This window comes from Balaenoptera acutorostrata, chromosome 8, assembly GCF_949987535.1.
Source record: "Balaenoptera acutorostrata chromosome 8, mBalAcu1.1, whole genome shotgun sequence".
NCBI classification, from domain to species: Eukaryota; Metazoa; Chordata; class Mammalia; order Artiodactyla; family Balaenopteridae; genus Balaenoptera; species Balaenoptera acutorostrata.
This window is the reverse complement of record NC_080071.1, coordinates 31,070,713-31,090,003: the sequence shown is the minus strand read 5'-3', so window position 1 is coordinate 31,090,003 and position 19,291 is coordinate 31,070,713.

Sequence of the window (19,291 nt, the reverse complement as noted above, 5' to 3'; positions counted from 1 at the left end):
TCTCCTTGTGCTACTCTAAGTTTGCCATTTGAAAGAGACCAATGGGACTCTTCAGTGTTTTCTGAAAGATGCTTTATGCCTGTAGTCTTTATTGTTCCTAGTTCCACCCCTACTCCACCCCATACAGTCGCCCCACACTCCTGTTCTAGCAATGTCTGCCCATTTCATTTACCTTCTTCAAAAATGGCTCTGAGTTGCTCCGTGGGTCGGTGGCCTATAGCTCGGTTCTCGGCTCTCATGTTCGGAGGTGGGAGGGACACGGGACAGGCCCGCACACCTGAGCTGCCCGGGAGAGGATCCCCGCACCCAGCAGGAGAAGGAGGAGACTAAGCAGGGAAAAGGACGCATAGCTTCTGATGCGAGTCACGTGCTGGAAGCTGCCCTGGAGCAGATGGACGGGATCATTGCAGGCACTAACACAGGGGTGGATATTAGCTATGGTACCTGTGAGCCTGCACTGGCTTCCGCGGCTTCCTACATGAACCCCTTCCCGGTGCTCCATCTCGTCGAGGACTTGAGGCTGGCCCTGGAGATGCTGGAGCATTCTCAGGAAGAGAGCAGCCCTCCTGAGCCAGATCCCAGGCCCCACAGCTGCCTACATAAAGGGGTGGTTCGAGGAGAGCTGGCTGCTGCTTTCCGGCTCACTTTACACCTGGCATGGGCGCCGATCCCTCCCTCCAGTCCTGCTAAGTACTACTGACTCAGGCTGCAGTGTTTACAGAAAACGTTATGAAGCTTCAAGAAAATGATAGGTCCATAATTCCTCAGTCTGAAACCCTTAATTCCTCAGTAGGAAACCCTTGGGTCCACGTGCATTTTAGAACTCAGAGCTTATTAAACTTTAGAAAGGTGAGACAGTGCATGTGTACTGTACTGTATGTACCATCTCTAGCAGATACAGGGCAGGAAACACGTGAACATTTCTTCAGCAAAACTTGTGAATATCTGCATGAAGTGGGATAAACAAAGACTACAAATACATAATTTACAGTGACTATGTATTTTTACCTTGTATAGATGTGCCTGAATTTATGAAACCATTTCTCTAATATTGAATTGAAATTATTTTTAATCTTTCACTAATAATATGGCATTGCTGCACACACACACACACACAAAATGGCTCTGAACTTATTTGATGATACAACTTTTTGCTTTCGCTATAAAAACCTCATCCCCACCGCACTACTAATTGGTAAATTTCTTGAGGGCAAAAAATGAATCTTCTTCTTCATTGCCCATAAGTGTTCAAATATTTGCCTGATTACTGTTGTTAAATGGAATATAATTATAATAGATAATTTTTGTTGCATATTTATTATGTGCCCCATTCTTTATATATGTTATTTATTTTAACTCTCTCAATAATCCTATGAAGTAAGGAAACTAAAACTTACAGAGGTCGTTTATGTGTCCCAGAAACACACAGCTGGCAATCAAATGAGATGTGACTAGAACCCAGGTCCATCTGAATCCAAAGTCCTGCTCTTCCTACCACATCAATGCTTCCCAAACCTGCCTGATCCTAAGACTCACCTTAAGTTCTTACAAAAACAAATCCAGAGCCCCACCCCAGACCCAAGGTATCAAAATCTCCAGAGGTTACACTGCCCTATCTAACAGAATCTGAATCTTGAAAAAGATTATCATTAATGATCTTTCCAGAACTAAAAATCTACAGCTTTTTAAGTTTCTATAGCTCACCTCCAGAGAGCTGGGTGTACTATTAAAAGTAACTTAGTAACACATGGCAGAGGAAAACCAAGAATGAAAAAAACTGTAGGAGAAGCGATCCAAGGAAGTAGAATGAGTATTTCCAATCCATAACCAGTGATATAAATGAACCTAACATAACAAAAACATACTATATCACATGTGTAGACTCTCTACATTAGTAAAGCATTTCACAATCATCATTTAACAGTGATAAATAATTCAAAAATTGCTCAATAATTCTCTTTATGAATCACCAAATTATAAACCAAATAAAATCCAGGAGCAATTCAAACTAAGGTAAAACTAGTGTGTATTCACTAATCAGTGTCTGTGGGTTCAGGCAGTTGGGGAAGTGTGCTGGTATCTCTCCAGGATTGCTTTCCTGTGGAGAATAACAAAGGCGCCTGCTCTGCTTGACCACGATGATGCATGCTGCACATGCAGCCTTTTCAGCATTCCTTAGTGGTCTCTACGCGCGCTCTGTGAAATTCCTACAAATTTCTACAAAATTCCACCACTTGTCACCAGTGCCTCTTTTTTTCTGTAACAAAAACAAACAAAAAAACTTCAAATGCCACCCCCTGTTTCAGTTACATAGACATTGCAGTGCACATACAGAAATCTGGACATTTGCCAGATTGCCCACCAACTTTGTTCATGAGGATATTAGATATGTTCAAAATCAGAGAACCATTAAAAATAACTGGTAATAACAAGAATAGAAATAACCCAAGTGAAAAATGGGCCAAAAATGTGAATTGACACTTTACCAAAGAAGATATATAAGCGGCCAATAGACATAGAAAACATGCTCAGCATCATTAGTCATTAAGAAAATGCAAGTCAAGGGACTTCCCTGGTGGTGCAGTGGTTAAGAATCTGCCTGCCAATGCAGAGGACACGGGTTCCATCCCTGGTCCGGGATGATCCCACATGCTGCGGAGCAACTAAGCTTGAGTGCCACAACTACTGAGCCCACGTACCACAACTACTAAAGCCCACATGCCTAGAGCCCATGCTCCGCAACGAGAAGCCACCGTAATGAGAAGCCCACGCACCACAACAAAGAGTAGCCTCTGCTCACCGCAACTAGAGAAAGCCCATGCGCAGCAACGAAGACCCAACGCTGCCAAAAATAAATACATAAATTAATTTTTTAAAAATGAAGAAAATGCTAGTCAAAACTATGAGACACCACTATACACACTAAAATGGCAATAATCAGAAAGAGAGACAGTAACAAATGTTGGCAAGGATATGGAGAAACAGGACCCCTCATACAACATTGATGGGAATGTAAAATGGTACAGCCTCTTGGGAAAACAGTTTGCCAGTTATGTACTTAAAATGTTAAACATAAATTTACCATAGAACTCTACAATTCCATCCCTAGGAATCTACCCAAGAGAATTTAAAACATATACCCACACAAAGACTTGTAGGTGAATATTCAGAGCAGTATTATTCATAGTCAAAAACAGAAACTGGAAGTGATCCAAGGGTCTATCAATTTGTAAATGGATAAACAAAATGTGGCATATTCATATAATGCTATACTATTTAACAATAAAAAGAAATGAAGTACTGATGCATGCTACAACATGGGTGAATTTCAAAAATGTTATGACAGTGGAAGAAGTCAGACACACAAAAAAGTGTATATTGTATTATTCCATTTATCCGAACTGTCCAGAAAAGGTACATTTATAGAGACACAAAATAAATTAGCAATTGTTTGAAGCTGGGGGTTAAGAACAGGGAGTGCCTGCAAATGAGCACAGAGATCTTTTTAGGTTTATAGGAATGTTCTAAAGATGGATTGTGGTGATGGTTGCACAACTATGTAAATTTACTAAAAATAATTTATTTCTACTCTAAAAACAGGTGAATTTTATGGTATGAAATTATACTGTAATAAAACAGTTAATAATAATAATTAATATACTTGCTATTTGAGATGAGTGAAATCATCAAATTTCTGTCCAGGTAGAAACTGTATTACTGCTTTAGCTTTCAAAATCAACATGACAGGCTCTCAAATCTTAGCCTCTCCTAGGATGTCTGGGGCTTGTATCATTTGAATCCAGAAAGTCTGACATTTTTCTCTTTCAACTCATTAGTGTAATAGAAAAACTCTTCTTCTAAATTACCTCTCAAGTCACCGTGCTGTGTCATGGGGAATTCCTACAACGATCATATTTCCATGAGGGAAAGCCAGATTGAAATTCAGCTGCACCCATTTAAATACATTTAAAGGCTAAACCTCACAAAATTACATGGAATCACTCTGTTACTCTATGGAAGACATTGAATAAATAACAATACAACATACTGCTGTTAAAGAAAGCCACAAAATAACATCTAAAAAATTATGTGCATTTATGTACTGCATCTTAATTTATGTGAATAGGAATCTTGTGATACTTCTAAATTGGCTTTTCCAATTGAAATAAACCACACACAGATAAGGTAAAAGCTATAAATGATAAATAACATAATTGCTTCCAAAATTAGAGACCCTTAACAGAGAACTTATAAATGAATGTAAACTCTCCAAAGTTGGTGTTTTTTGTTTTTGTTTTTTGTTTTTGGCTGCATGGCATGTGGGATCTTAGTTCCCCACGAGGGATCAAACCCATGCCTCCTGCAGTGGAAGCACAGAGCCCTAACCACTGGGCTGCCAGGGAATTCCTTCCAAAGTTGTTTTTGTATTTATCTGGACTCTCTTGGTTTCAAGAGACAAAAACCTTGGGCTTCCCTGGTGGCGCAGTGGTTGAGAATCTGCCTGCCAATGCAGGGGACACGGGTTCGAGCCCTGGTCTGGGAAGATCCCACATGCCACGGAGCGACTAGGCCCGTGAGCCACAATTGCTGAGCCTGCGCGTCTGGAGCCTGTGCTCCGCAACAAGAGAGGCCGCGATAATGAGAGGCCCGTGCACCGCGATGAAGAGTGGCCCCCACTTGCCACAACTAGAGAAAGCCCTCGCACAGAAACAGCCATAAATAAATAGATAGATAGATAGATAGATAGATAGATAGATAGATAGATAGAGACAAAAACCTGATTAAGCCAAAAAGAGGATCGTGTTAGATCATATAAACAACTGCGGGAAGGGAGAGGTGAACCTGGGTGCATCTCCACCTTTGCTTTCAAAGCAATGGAGCATTGGCTCCGTTGTTCCCAGCTCCAGGTCACATCTCCACAACCTCACAACAGAGAAAAAGGGTCTGTTCTCTGCCAGATCCACTTAAAACCCTGGAGAAGAATTCTGACTGGCCCAGCTCAAGGCCCATGCCACCCTTATCACCAGAAGGAAGAGGAGGAAATACCTGCTGGGAACATAAACATACAAGATACCTACAACTGTATTAACTTCTGAATTTCTGCCTGGCCTCCAAATACACACTGAACCTATGCACACAGCAAGCTCACCAGTTCTAATGGCAACTGTTGAAATTCACACCATAAGAAACATTGTGCCTACTATGTACAAGGAATTCTGCCAGATGATCACATTTAAGATTCATGACAACCCTGAGAGGTAATTATTATTATCCCAATTTTACAAGTAGCAATGATACCCTTCAATTCATAGCCTTCAAAACATAAGAAAGAACCCTGGAAGAGAATTCATTCATTGTTCCTCTGTGTGCCTGTCTCTCTTTCTCCTCTCTTCCTCCCACTCTTTCTCCCTTTCCCTCCTCTCTCTCTCCCTCCCTCTCCTTCCTTCCTTCCTTCAGAACTGAGTCCGTTAAGACCTTGAAACTATACTTACTGTGATTCTCTCATTTGTTTAATATTAAAACAAGGACATTTTTAGTAAGTGTCTCAACTCATGCTTTACAAATATTTTGGGGAAAAAAGCATGACAGTACCTAAAGGACTTGACCTATATTAGCTCCTCTACAGACTGGTCTGTGCAACTTTTCCAAGGTTATAAATGCTTAACAACGCTCTGGGATCTTTTTTATTATCATTTAGTACTGTTACAAGTTGTCTAAACCTAATTTTCTCCCCCCTCCCTTTTTTTTAAACAGAGGAAAATTTCCTTCTGTGCATCTCTACTAAAGACTAGAAAAAAAAAAAAAAAAGACTAGAAGATTTTCACCCACTGCCTTATTCATGCAACAAATTAATTCAACTCATATTTATTGAGCCCCTACCAAGTTGCTCTCTGCAAGAGCTGAGGATAGCACTGTGAACAAAACAGACATGGTCCATGGCATGGCCTGGCATGACACAACTCCAGGGGGCACCATTCACACAGAATACAATGCTCCTGACATGGAATTTACAGACTGATGGAAGTATATTATGAATTGTAACCTAATCTATAAATACATTATTACTGTTGCTACAATTATTATTACTTCTGATCTTGGAGTGAGAAAACATTTTTTTAATGGACACAAAAAGTACTAACCACAAAAGGAAAGGCTTACTAACAAAATGGGTCACAATACTGTAACTTTCTGTTCATTAAACGACACCATTAAGAGTTACAGAGCTTCTGTTTGGGATGATGAAAAAGTTTGGAAATAGATAGTAGTGATGGTTGAATATTATGAACATAATTATTGCCACTGAATTTTACCCTAAGAATAGTAAAAATGGCAAATTTTGTTATATATATTTTACCATAATTTTTAAAAATTAATAATATACCAAAAACTATTGAATTGTACACTTTAAATTGGTGAATCATATGGCATGTAAATTATGTCTCAAGAAAGCTGTTAATAAAAAGAGACCACTAAGAGTAAAAAGGCAAGCTAAAGAGTAGGAGAGAATATTTGCAACGTGTCTGACCCAAAAAGGATGTTCCTCTAGAATATATATTGAATTCCTACCAATCAAAAAGGAAATGAAAAAAAAAAAAAAAAAAAAAGGAAATGAATCATCCCAATAGAAAATTGTACAAGCAACTTCAATGGACATTTCATAAAAGAAGATATCCAGATGGCAAATAAACATGTGAAATTAGTAATCAGAAAATTGCTAATTAAAACCATACTGAGTGTACTATACATTCAACAGGATGGCTAAAATTTAAAAGACTAATAATACCAAATATTGGTGAAAATGTGGAGTACCTAAAACTATCAATTAGTGCCAGAAGTAGTGCAAAATGGTTCAGCCACTTTGGAAAAAAGTTGAGCAGTTTCTTATAAACACCTACTCTATGATCCTAAAATTACACTTAAGGGAAACAAAAACTTATATATCCAGAAAAAAAAACATTATGCAAGAATATTCATAGCAATGTTATTTATATTATCCAAAAACTACAAACAATCCAAATATCCATCAACAGATGAATGTATAAACAAATTGTGGTATATTCATACAGTGGATAGTGCTCAGCGATGAAAGGGAATGAACGACGTACATCAAGGGTGAAGCTCAGAAACCTTACACTAAGTGAAATAAAGCAAACACAAAAAAGCATGTTTGCATGATTCCATTTATATGAAGTTTTATAATAGGCAAAAGTAAGCTATGATGATCAAAATCAGATCAGTGGTTGCCTGTGGGATGGCAGTAATTGACTGGTAGGAACAGAAGGGAAATTACTGTGATGAATGGAACTGTATCTTAATTGGGGTGTTGTTTACATGGTACATTTGTTATTCACATTTCATCAAACTGTACATAAGATTTGCGCATTTTATGTAAACTATATCTTAATTTTAAAAACTGAAACTAAATATCCATAAACAGTAGAATAAATATAGTATATTCATATAATGAACCACTATACAACAATGAAAATGAGCAAACATGGATGAATCTTACAGACACAATGCTGAGCAAAAGAAATCTGACATAGTGGGTATGATTTCACTTGTATAAAATTTTTAAAAAGGCAAAATTAATCTATGGTATTAAAAGTCAGGAGAGTGATTACTTTTGGAGAGCGGGGCAGGGGAGTGATTGGAGGGAAGCCTGAAGGGGATGTCTCTAGGTGTTGATAGTATTCGATCTCTTCTCTTCTATGTCTTCTTTTTTTTTTTCAATAAATTTATTTATTTATTTTTGGCTGCATTACATCTTTGTTGCTGCACGTGGGGGCTTCTCTTTGTTGCGGTGCGCGGGCTCCTCATTATGGGGGCTTCTCTTGCTGCAGAGCACAGGCTCTACGTGTACGGGCTTCAGTAGTTGTGGCACATGGGCTCAGTGGTTGTGGCTCATGGGCTTTAGAGTGCAGGCTCAGTAGTTGTGGCGCACGGGCTTAGTTGCTCCGCGGCATGTGGGATGTTCCCGGACTAGGGCTCGAACCCGTGTCCCCTGCATTGGCAGGCGGATTCTTAACCACTGTGCCATGAGCGAAGCCCCTCTTCTATCTCTTGATGGTGGTTATACAGATTTGTTCACTGTATTCACTTGTTCAGTGAGCTATTCATTTATAATTTGTGTTTATATATGTTATATGTCAACAAAGTTTTTTTAATTAGTACTACTGGTGAGGAAGATACATATTTTGCACTTAATAACTTATGAATAAGTAAATGAACATTCAGCACTGAATAAGAAACATTCCAGGGACTTCCCTGGCGGTCTAGTGGTTAAGACTGTGCTTCCACTGAAGGGGACATGGGTTCGATCCTACTCAGGGAACTAAAATCCTGCATACTGCATGGTGCAGCCAAAAAAAAAGAGAGACAGAGAAAGAAACATCCCAAATTTGAAAGTTAAATGTGATTATGAATTTACTTAAATTGAAATATTAGGAAACATACTTTCTAATATTAGAAATATTAGAACAGTTCATATTTAAATTTCAGTGAGCCTCTTTGCCTCTCTTTCACACATATAAAGGAGAGACTATAAAGGTCATTTCCTGACAACAACACAATATGATCAAGAGTCAGAGTGAGAATTCAAAAAGAGTTCCTATCTCCAATGTGCCCGTGCAGAACACATGCATAAATATTCCTAGAACACATATTTTTGCCTGCTACAGAAAGCAGGTAGAATTCCCTAAAAAGAAAAAAAGGAAAGAATATTAAATTATTGAAGTAGTGTAGAAAGAGAAAGGGAAACAACTAGGATATGTAGAACAAAGCCTGAGATAAATATTCATAGAAGGATGTTTGGGGAATGATCAGGAGGCTTTCTACTGTAAGAGTCCCTGAGGCTATGCCCCTGGCCCCTAGCACAATTGAACTGTGTTTGGACAATTCACACTACTTGTCCAATCACACTGACTTGGGCAGTTCATCAAATATGATTTGATAATGTAATTTGAGTTTTTTGAGAACCAGGAAGCGTGTCTTTTTTTTTTTCTTTTTTTTTAGGCTGCGCCATGTCTTAGCTGCGGCACTCTGGATCTTCCGCTGTGGCATGCATGCAGGATCTAGCTCCCCGACCAGGGATTGAACCCCAGCCCCCTGCATTGGGAACGCGGAGTCTTACCCACTGGACCACCAGGGAAGTCCCAGGAAGCATGTCTTAATTAAATATTTTCCAGAACTTAACACAGTATCTTACAAATTCCAAACATTCAATATTTGAATATTTACTAATCAATTCTCAAAGTATGGAGTGCAGACTCTTGAGGGGACCGAGACCCTTGCAGGAAGTCAAGATTATTTTCATAATAGTAATAATACATTATTTGCTTTTTAAACTCTCATTATTTCAGGAGCATACAGTGGAATTATCCAGATGCTACAGGATATATGATGATGTCATCATTCTGGCCATGAAATGTGTTCTTTGTATTCTTATGTTTTGTTTTGGTTTTTTTTTTCAATTTTTTTTTTAAATTAATTAATTAATTTATTTATTTATTGCCTGTGTTGGGTCTTCCTTTCTGCGTGAGGGCTTTCTCTAGTTGCGGCGAGCGGGGGCCACTCTTCATCGCGGTGCGCGGGCCTCTCACTGTTGCGGCCTCTCTTGTTGCGGAGCACAGGCTCCAGACGCGCAGGCTCAGTCGTTGTGGGTCACGGGCCTAGCCGCTCCGCGGCATGTGGGATCTTCCCAGACCAGGGCTCGAACCCGTGTCCCCTACATTGGCAGGCAGACTCTCAACCACTGCGCCACCAGGGAAGCCCTATTCTTATGTTTTTTAGAATTCTCTGAGGTAGTAGGATTAGAATTTAAATTCTAAATTATATTTTCAGATATTAAGTTTTTTCTCAGTACTTCTATCATATTCTTGCTGGCTTTATTCAGTTATTTCTGCTATAGTCTCTGCAATCTCATTATCATGGACTAAATTGTTATTTTGAAATTATTAAGTTATCGCACCTATGCAAACAAAAAAAAGTCAATACTATTTGTTGTCTCATTTTTCAACAATTTTTTAAATTTGAAAACATTTCTAAATTTTTAATTTTATCTAAAACTGTTGCTTTTAAGAAGTTAATAATATTTTTTTCTAAAATAGAAGACTTAACATTTAAGAATGACTCTGGCTTAAAACGGGGAGATTAAATCTACAAACATGGCTAAACCTGCTATTTTCCTCGTATTTGAGCAGATTCAGTGCCATATAATCATCAAACAGGATCTTCAATGTGAATGTTAGACAGTAAGCACATTCCATGTTGAAACACTCTGAGTATTGAATAACTTTCTTGAATCTCATGGTGTATCCTGGAACAACTGCATTGACATTTGCACTGATGTTGCAAAAGCCAACGATGGACAAAACTGTTTGTAACTTAATATGAATCAAGGCAACGGCACTAAACTATCTAGTTGACATTACATTTGTCTCTGTTAAATACTTGCAGAAAAACAAGCCAGCTTCCCTTTAAAATAGCCTCAATAGGGCTTCCCTGGTGGCGCAGTGGTTGAGAATCTGCCTGCCAATGCAGGGGACACGGGTTCGAGCCCTGGTCTGGGAAGATCCCACATGCCGCGGAGCAACTAGGCCCCTGAGCCACAACTACTGAGCCTGCGCGTCTGGATCCTGTGCTCCGCAACAAGAGAGGCCGCGATAGTGAGAAGCCCGCGCACCGCGACGAAGAGTGGCCTCCACTTGCCACAACTAGCGAAAGCCCTCGCACAAAAACAAAGACCCAACACAGCCATAAAATAAATAAATAAATAAATAAATATTTTTTTTTAAAAAATGGCCTCAATAAGGCAGCAAAAAACATTAATTTGATTACATTTTGATCCGTGAGGATGCATCTTAAAATTCTCAATGACTTAGTGATTTCACATAAAGCACTTTTATTGTATACTGAAATATCCTCGTAGTCTCCAGGAAAAAGCACATTGGCAATGCTGTAAGCTGAACCAACAGCTTTTAAAAGAAAAAAGTGGCAAAATATACATAACATAACATGCAAATGAACTTATTTGCAAAACAGAAAGAGACTCACAGACACAGAAAACAAACTAATGGTTACTGAAGGGAAAGGGGGGTAGGGGAGGGATAAATTAGGAGGCTGGGATTAACATATACACACTACTATGTATAAAATAGATAACCAACAAGGACCTACTGTATAGCACAGGGAACTCTACTCAATATTATATAATAACCTATAAGGGAAAAGGATCTGAAAAAGAATAAATAATTATATATATATATATATATATATATATATATATATATATATATATATGAATCTCTGTGCTGTACACCTGAAACTTACACAATATTATAAATCAACTATACTTACATTTTAATTTTTTTTTAAATTGTGGCAAAATACACATAACACTATTTTAATCACTTTAAGTGCATAATTAGGTGGTATTAAGTACATTTACAATGTTGGGCAACTATCACCACCCATCTCCAGAACTTTTTCATCAGCCCAAAAAAAACTTTGCACCTGTTAAACAATAACTCCCCATTTCCCTCTTTCCCTAGCCCCCCAGTACCTCTATTCTACTTTCTGTCTCTATGAATTTGCCTGTTCTAGATATTTCACAGAAGCAAAATCATACAATAGCTGACATTTTGTGTCTGGCTTTTTTTCATTTGGCATGTTTTCAAGGCTCATCCAAGTTGTAGCAAGTATCCAAATTTCATTCTTTCTTATGGCTAAATAGTATTCCGTTATATGTACACCACATTTTGTTTATCCATTCATCTATTATTCACACTTGGGTTGTTTCCACCTTTTGGCTATTGAGCATAATGCTAAAATGAACATTGGTGTATAAGTATCTGTTTGGGTCCCTGCTTTCAATTCTTTGGGGTATATATCTAGAAGTGTGATTGCTGGATCTTATAACGACACTATGTTTAACTTTATGAGAAGTTAATTGGTGTCCACAGCAGCTGTACTATTTTACAGTCCCACCAGCATTGCGTAAGAAATCCAATTTCTCCATATTCTTGCCAACACTTGTTATTTTCTATTATTGATAATAGCCATCCTAATGTGTGTGTGAGCTTATTGTGGTTTTGACTTATATTTCCCTAAGGACAAATGATGTTGAACATCCTTTCACATGCCTATTGGCCTTTTATATAGTTTCTTTGGAGAAATGTCTACTCACATCCTTTGCCCATTTTTGAATTGGCTTGTTTGTCTTTTTGTTATTGCGTTGTAGGAGTTCTTTACATGTTCTGGATAGTAATCACACAATTTTACTTGCAAATATGATTGACAGACTAACTATGGTTATTCAGACTCGGTATTTGGCAGCCATTTTCTGAAATGGATGAAGTAAGCCTTTACTTTCATAGAAAAAACCAGGAAGTATTTTTTTGCCAATGAAAAAAATTTTAAGCAAAATTTAATATTTTGGAAAATTTGTATATACCACCATGAGCTTGACAGTGTTTCTAACACTTAAAAAATTTTTCTGGGGAGATCAGTAGGAATATTAATAAATGTGATTTTTTGATATTGTATAAAAATAATGTCAGAAGACTTGGAAAATTCAGTGAATCAATATTTTCCAAATGATTGATACATAATGTTACCAAATTGGGTGTGGGTAAAAAAATCTATTCAAAGTCCAAGAAAGACTAACGGATTAAAACTTACTAGTATAAGTTCCTCAATATGGCTAAAGTTTCCACAACTAAACCTCAAGAAGTTACCTCTTTCAAATTGTGTCACAACAAAGAGGAATATCTACAATCATCTGAATAGGCAATGAAAATACTCCTGGCTTCTCCAACTAAATATCTTTGTCAGGCTGAATTTTCTTCAAATACTTCAACCAAAACAACATATCACAGCAAATTGAATGCAAAAACAGATACAAGAATCCAACTGCATTCTATTAAGCCAGACATTACAGAGATTATAAAACAAGGCTTCTCTTCTCACTAATATTTTTTGTTTTGAAAAACAGAGTTATTGGGGATTCCCTGGTGGTCCAGTGGTTAGGACTTCGCACTTTCACTGCCGAGCCCCAGGGTCCAATCCCTGGTCAGAGAACTAAGAGCCCACATGCTGTGCAGTGCAGCCAAAAAAATTTTTTTTTAATTTCTCAGTATTAATTTCCAGTAATATAAATATATCAGTAAATAGATATATCAGCATATACAACCCATATAAACAAAATATTTTTTGAGATCCTTAATAATTTGAAAGAGTATAAAACTGTCCTGACACCAAAAAGCTTGAAAATTCTAAGAATAATGTATAAATAACTGGTTAGATATTGTCATAAACTTTTTTGTAAAATTAAGTTTATTAGCGTATAATTTACATGTAGTAAAATTTACCCTTTTTAGTTACATTCTATGAATTTTGGCAAATGAATACCCATATAATCACCAAAGTCCATCATCCCCAAAAGTTTCTTCATATCCCTTTTATAGTCAAGCCCTCCTGAAGCCAGTCCCTGGCATCCACTGATCTGCATTCACTTCTGATAGTTTTGCCTTTTCAGAGTGTCATATACATGAAATTATACAATATGTAGCTTTCTGAGTTTGGCTTCTTTTACTTTTTAAAAAAATTTTTATTTTATATTGAAGCATAGTTGATTAACAATGTTGTTTTAGTTTCAGGTGTACAGCAAAGTGATTCATTTATATGTATACATGTTATCTATTTTTTTTTAATTAATTAACTAATTTATTTATTTTTGGCTGTGTGGTACATATATACAATGGGATATTACTCAGCCATAAAAAGGAACGAAACTGAGTCATTTGTGGAGACGTGGATGGATCTAGAGACTGTCATACAGAGTGAAGTAAGTCAGAAAGAGAAAAACAAATATCGTGTATTAACGCATGTATGTGGAACCTAGAAAAATGGTACAGATGAACCGGTTTGCAGGGCAGAAGTTGAGACACAGATGTAGAGAACAAGCATATGGACACCAAGGGGGGAAAACCGCGGTGGGGTGGGGATGGTGGTGTGTTGAATTGGGCGATTGGGATTGACATGTATACACTGATGTGTATAAAACTGATGACTAATAAGAACCTGTAGTATAAAAAACAAACAAATAAAAAAAAGACAACTAATACTAAACTTTCTTTGGGTTATTTGTATGGAAATATGTTAATATAAATGTTTCAGACATTACATGAAATTTCTAAAAATCTTATATGTTCTGGTATAATGTTATGTAAGTCATAATTCTAGTTATTACTTTAAAATGTATATCTCAGAAATAAAAAATATAAAATAAAATAAAACTTAAAAAAATAAAGAAAACAATTTAAAAAATAAAGGAAAAAAATAGAAAAAAAAGAAAAAGAAAGGAAAAAAAAAGAAAACAGCGGGTGGACGAGAACTTCCCAGCCAAGCTGTAATAGTTTTTGCCTGGTCATCAAACAAACATGCAGTCTTGCATTATCCTGATGGAAGATTATGCGTTTTCTGTTGACTAATTCTGGATGTTTTTCTTCTAGTGCTGCTTCCAGTTGGTCTAATTGGGAGCAGTACTTGTTGGAATTAATCGTTTGGTTTTCTGGAAGGAGCTCATAATAGAGGACTCCCTTCCAATCCCACCATATATACAAGTTCACCTTCTTTGGATGAAGACCGGCCTTTGGTGTGGTTGGTGGTGGATCATTTTGCTTGCCCCATTATCTCTTCTGTTCCACATTATTGTACAGTATCTACTTTTCATCACCCGTCACAATTTGTTTTAAAAACATAACATTTTCGTTATGTTTAAGTAGAGACTCATATACGGAAATACGGTCAAGAAGGTTTTTTTCGCTTAGCTTATATGGAAACCAAACATCAAAGCGATTAACATAACCAAGCTAGTGCAAATGATTTTCAACTCTTGATTTGGATATTTTGTGTATGTCGGCTATCTCCCATGTGATGTAACATTGATTGTTCTCAGTTAATGTCTCGATTTGATTGCTATCAACTTCAACTGGTCTACCCGACCGTGTAGCATCATCCAGTGAGAAATCTCCAGCATGAAACTTGGCAAACCACTTTTGACACATTCAATCAGTCACAGCACCTTCTCCATACACTGCACAAATCTTTTTTTGCGTTTCAGTTGCGTTTTTACCTCTCTTGAATTAATAAAGCATAATATGCCGAAAATGTTGCTTTTTTTCTTCCATCTTCAATATTAAAATGGCTACACAAAAATTCACCAATTTTGATAAGTGTTTTTTTAAATGCTTGCTGATATGATAGCTGTCACAATACAATCTAACAAAATTCGAAAACAAAACTTCGAATGAAGTTAAAGACAACTAAGAGATACTAGAGCCATCCGAACTCTTTGGCCAACCCAATATTTCTATATATCAACAATGAACACACGGACAACAAAATTTTAGATGGAATACCACTTACACTTGTGCAAAATAAAAATTAAATACTTAGGTGTAAGTCTAACAAAATATGTAGAACACATACGCAGAAAACTACAAAACACTGATGAAATAAATCAAAGGCTTAAGTAAATGAAAAGAGACTGTTCATGGACTGGAAGATTCAATGTTGTTAACATATCAATTCTTCACAAACTGAAATGTAGATTTAACCTAATTCATATTAAAATACCAAGAACATTTCCTGTAATATAGACAATATTACTCTAAAATCTATATGGAGGGACTTCCCTGGTGGCGCAGTGGTTGGGATTCCACGGTCCCAGTGCAGGGGGTCTGGGTTCAATCCCTGGACGAGGAACTAGATCCCACATGCATGCCGCAACCGAGAGTTCACATGCCAGAGCTAAGGAGACTGCATGAGCAACTAAGGAGCCCTGGAGCCGCAACTAAGGAGCCAGCAAGCTGGAACTAAGGAGCCCGTGAGCCGTAACTAAGACCTGGCACAACCAAATAATTAATTAATTAATTAATTAACTATTAAAAAATAAAATAAAATCTATATGGAAAGGCAAAGGAATTAGAATAGCTAAAATACTTTATAAAAAGAAAAATAAGGACTTCCCTTGCAGTCCAGTGGTTGATACTTCGCCTTTCAATGCAGGGGGTGTGGGTTCGATCCCTGGTTGGCGAGCTAAGATCCCACATGCCTCACAGCCAAAAAAACAAAACATAAAACAGAAGCAATATTGTAACAAATTCAATAAAGACTTTTAAAAAATGGCCCACATCAAAAAAATCGTTAAAAATTTTTTTAAAAAAGGAGGAGAAAGTGGGAAGAATCAGCCTACCCAATTTCAAGATGTATTATATAGTTTCAGTAATCAAGACTGTGTGGTATTGGAGGATGTATGAATACACAGAACAATGGAACGGACTAGAAAACCCGGAAATTGACCCAAACAAATACACTCAAATGAATTTCCACAAAGGTGCAAAAACAATAATGGAGAAAGTATAGCCTTTTAAACAAATGGTGCTGAAGCAAATGGACATTCATAGGGAAGGGAACAAAATCCTTTACCTAAACATGACACTTTATACAAAAAAATACCTCAAAATGGATTAAATAAAACATGGAAAACTATAAAACCTTTACCAAGAAAAAAAAACATAGGCGTAAATCTTTTTTAGTTCTAAGATTAGACAAAGAGTTCTTAGGCTTGACATCAAAAGCAGTATATGTGAGGGACTTCCCTGGTGGTGCAGTGGTTAAGAATCCGCCTGCCAATGCAGGGGACGTGGGTTCGATCCCTGGTCCGGAAAGATCCCACATGCTGCGGAGCAACTAAGCTCACAACTACTGAGCCTGCGCTCTAGAGCCTGTGAGCCACAACTACTGAAGCCCACGTGCCTAGAGCTCATGCTCCACAACAAGAGAAGCCACTGCAATGAGAAGCCCGCGCACCGCAATAAAGAGTAGCCCTCGCTCACCGTAACTAGAGAAAGCCCGCACACAGCAACGAAGACCCAACGCAGCCAAAAATTAATTAGTTAGTTAATTTTCTAAAAAATCACTATACATGAAAAGAAAACTTGATAAATTGGACCTCATCAAAATTTAAAACTTTTGTTTTCCAAAAGATTCTAAGAGGATAAAAGACAAGCTGCAAACTGAGAGAAATACTTGGAAACCACATATATGACAAAGGTCTAGTATCTAGAATATATAAAGAAATCCCAAAACATAACATTAAAAAACAAAAACAAAACAAAACAAAAACACACCCAACAATTCTACTAGAAAATGAGCAAAAGAAATGAACAGACATTTCACCAAAATGGATACACAGATGGCAAAGTACATGAAAAAAATGTTCAACATTATTGGCCATTAAGGAAGTGGAAATTAAAACCACAATGAGATATCACCACATGTCTATCTGAATAGCTAAAATTAAAAATAGTAGTAACACCAAATGCTGGCTAGGATGCAGAGAAACTGGATCATTCATATATTACTGGTGGGAATGTAAAATGTTATAGCCACTCTGGAAAACAGTTTGACAGTTTCTTAAAAAACTAAACATGCAATTATCATAGGGCAGTTGCACTGAGCAATTGCACTCCTAGGCATTTATCCCAGAGAAATGAAAACTTATGTTCACACAAAAATTTTACACAAGTTTCCATAGCAACTTTATTTGTAATAGACAAAAAGCTGAGGCAACCCAGATATTCTTCAATGGGTGAAAATTTAAACAAACTGGTACATCCATACCATAGCAGTAAAAAGGAACAAACTATTGATACACACAACTTGGATCTCCAGAAAATTATGTTGAGTAAAAAAAAGCCAGTCCCAAAAGTTTACATACTGTATACTTCCATTTATATAAAATTCTTGAAATGACAAGATCCTAAAAATGGAGAACAGATTAATAGTTGCTAGGAGTTAAACTGGGAGTGGGGGGGCTGGAGTGAAGTGGGTGTGGCTACAAAAGTGCCACATGAATGATCTTCAAGGTGATGGAAATGTCTTGACTGTATTTGTCAATATACTGGTTGTGATACTGTACTACAGTTTTGCAAAATGTTAGGGGAAACGGGGTAAAAGATACACAGGATCTCTGTGCTGTTTTTTACGATTATGTATGAATCTACAATTACCTCAAAATAAAAGTTTTAATTTAATTTTTAAAAATTAAAAAAAATGCCTTTGCCTCAGATGGGTCAACTGTCCTTCCATATACTCGGCTAGTCTGGATCATCCATTTAGCTCAAACTGCTCACTCTAGCTCCTCCCTCTCAACAGATACCACCACCACCAAACATTTACTGGGCATTTGTTATGTGACAAAGAACTTTATGTACTAACTTTATGTGCTAAGAACTTTACATGTATTAACTGATTTAATCCTCATAACAAATAACTTTGAATTCTGTTTTTCATAGGACGTAGCAGCCTCAGACACTCTACTTCATCCTCATCCATCCACTCCTTTTTTTTCCCCTTCCTTTGATAATGAAAAGAAGGGTCCATTCCCCAAATTAAGGGCAATCCTTTCACTTAAGCACTGGATCATTCCTTCTCAGGATCCTAACTCCATCCAATATCCTCTTTCTTGCGTTTTGAACCCCTGCCTTTCAACTACCTCTATTCTGTCTGAATTTAGGTATGTTCACAAATCCTTCTATCAGTTAAAAGGTAAATAAAAAACTTCCCCCAGCCTAAGCATCAGCCATTCTCACTCCTCTTAGCCATTTTTCTTAAGAATTGTTCCCATTTACTCTAATTCCTTAACTTGCATTTAGTTCTCCATCCGCGACAACTCAGCTTCTGCTTCTACTCTATGAAAGCCTAACTTCTTTCCAGCATTTGACACCACTTCCCATTCCTTAATCTAAACTCTCTCTTACTTGGGCTTCTCGGACATCACCACGCTGTAGGAGCTGAGGTAAGTGACACAGTTGACCTAAAAAGAGGGAAACAAAGTAGGGCATGCGAATGGCAAGGAAAGCAAAGGTGAGTGGAGGTTGCTACTCTGAGAGGGAGCTTGGGAGACAGGAGGCAGAAAGGACCACAGTGGGCATTAAAACAAATCGACCGTGACTTTCACCCTCACCTTCACCCTCTTTCTCCCCACTTCCTTCAAGGACATGACAGTACTCAAGGAAAAACTAGACGGTAATGACCACGCGACATGTGGCGGGGGCCGGCCCCTGGCGGGAGAGAAGGGCGGACTTTCCTGTGGGCGCCGACGGCACCGCTGTGCAGGCGAAGGAAGCGCTCGGCTGCCATCGGAACCCGTGCGCGGGACCGCGGTTGCAGCTCGGCGTGGGACCGCTGGATGGCGGACGCGTGTGCGCGTGCGTGACGGCGC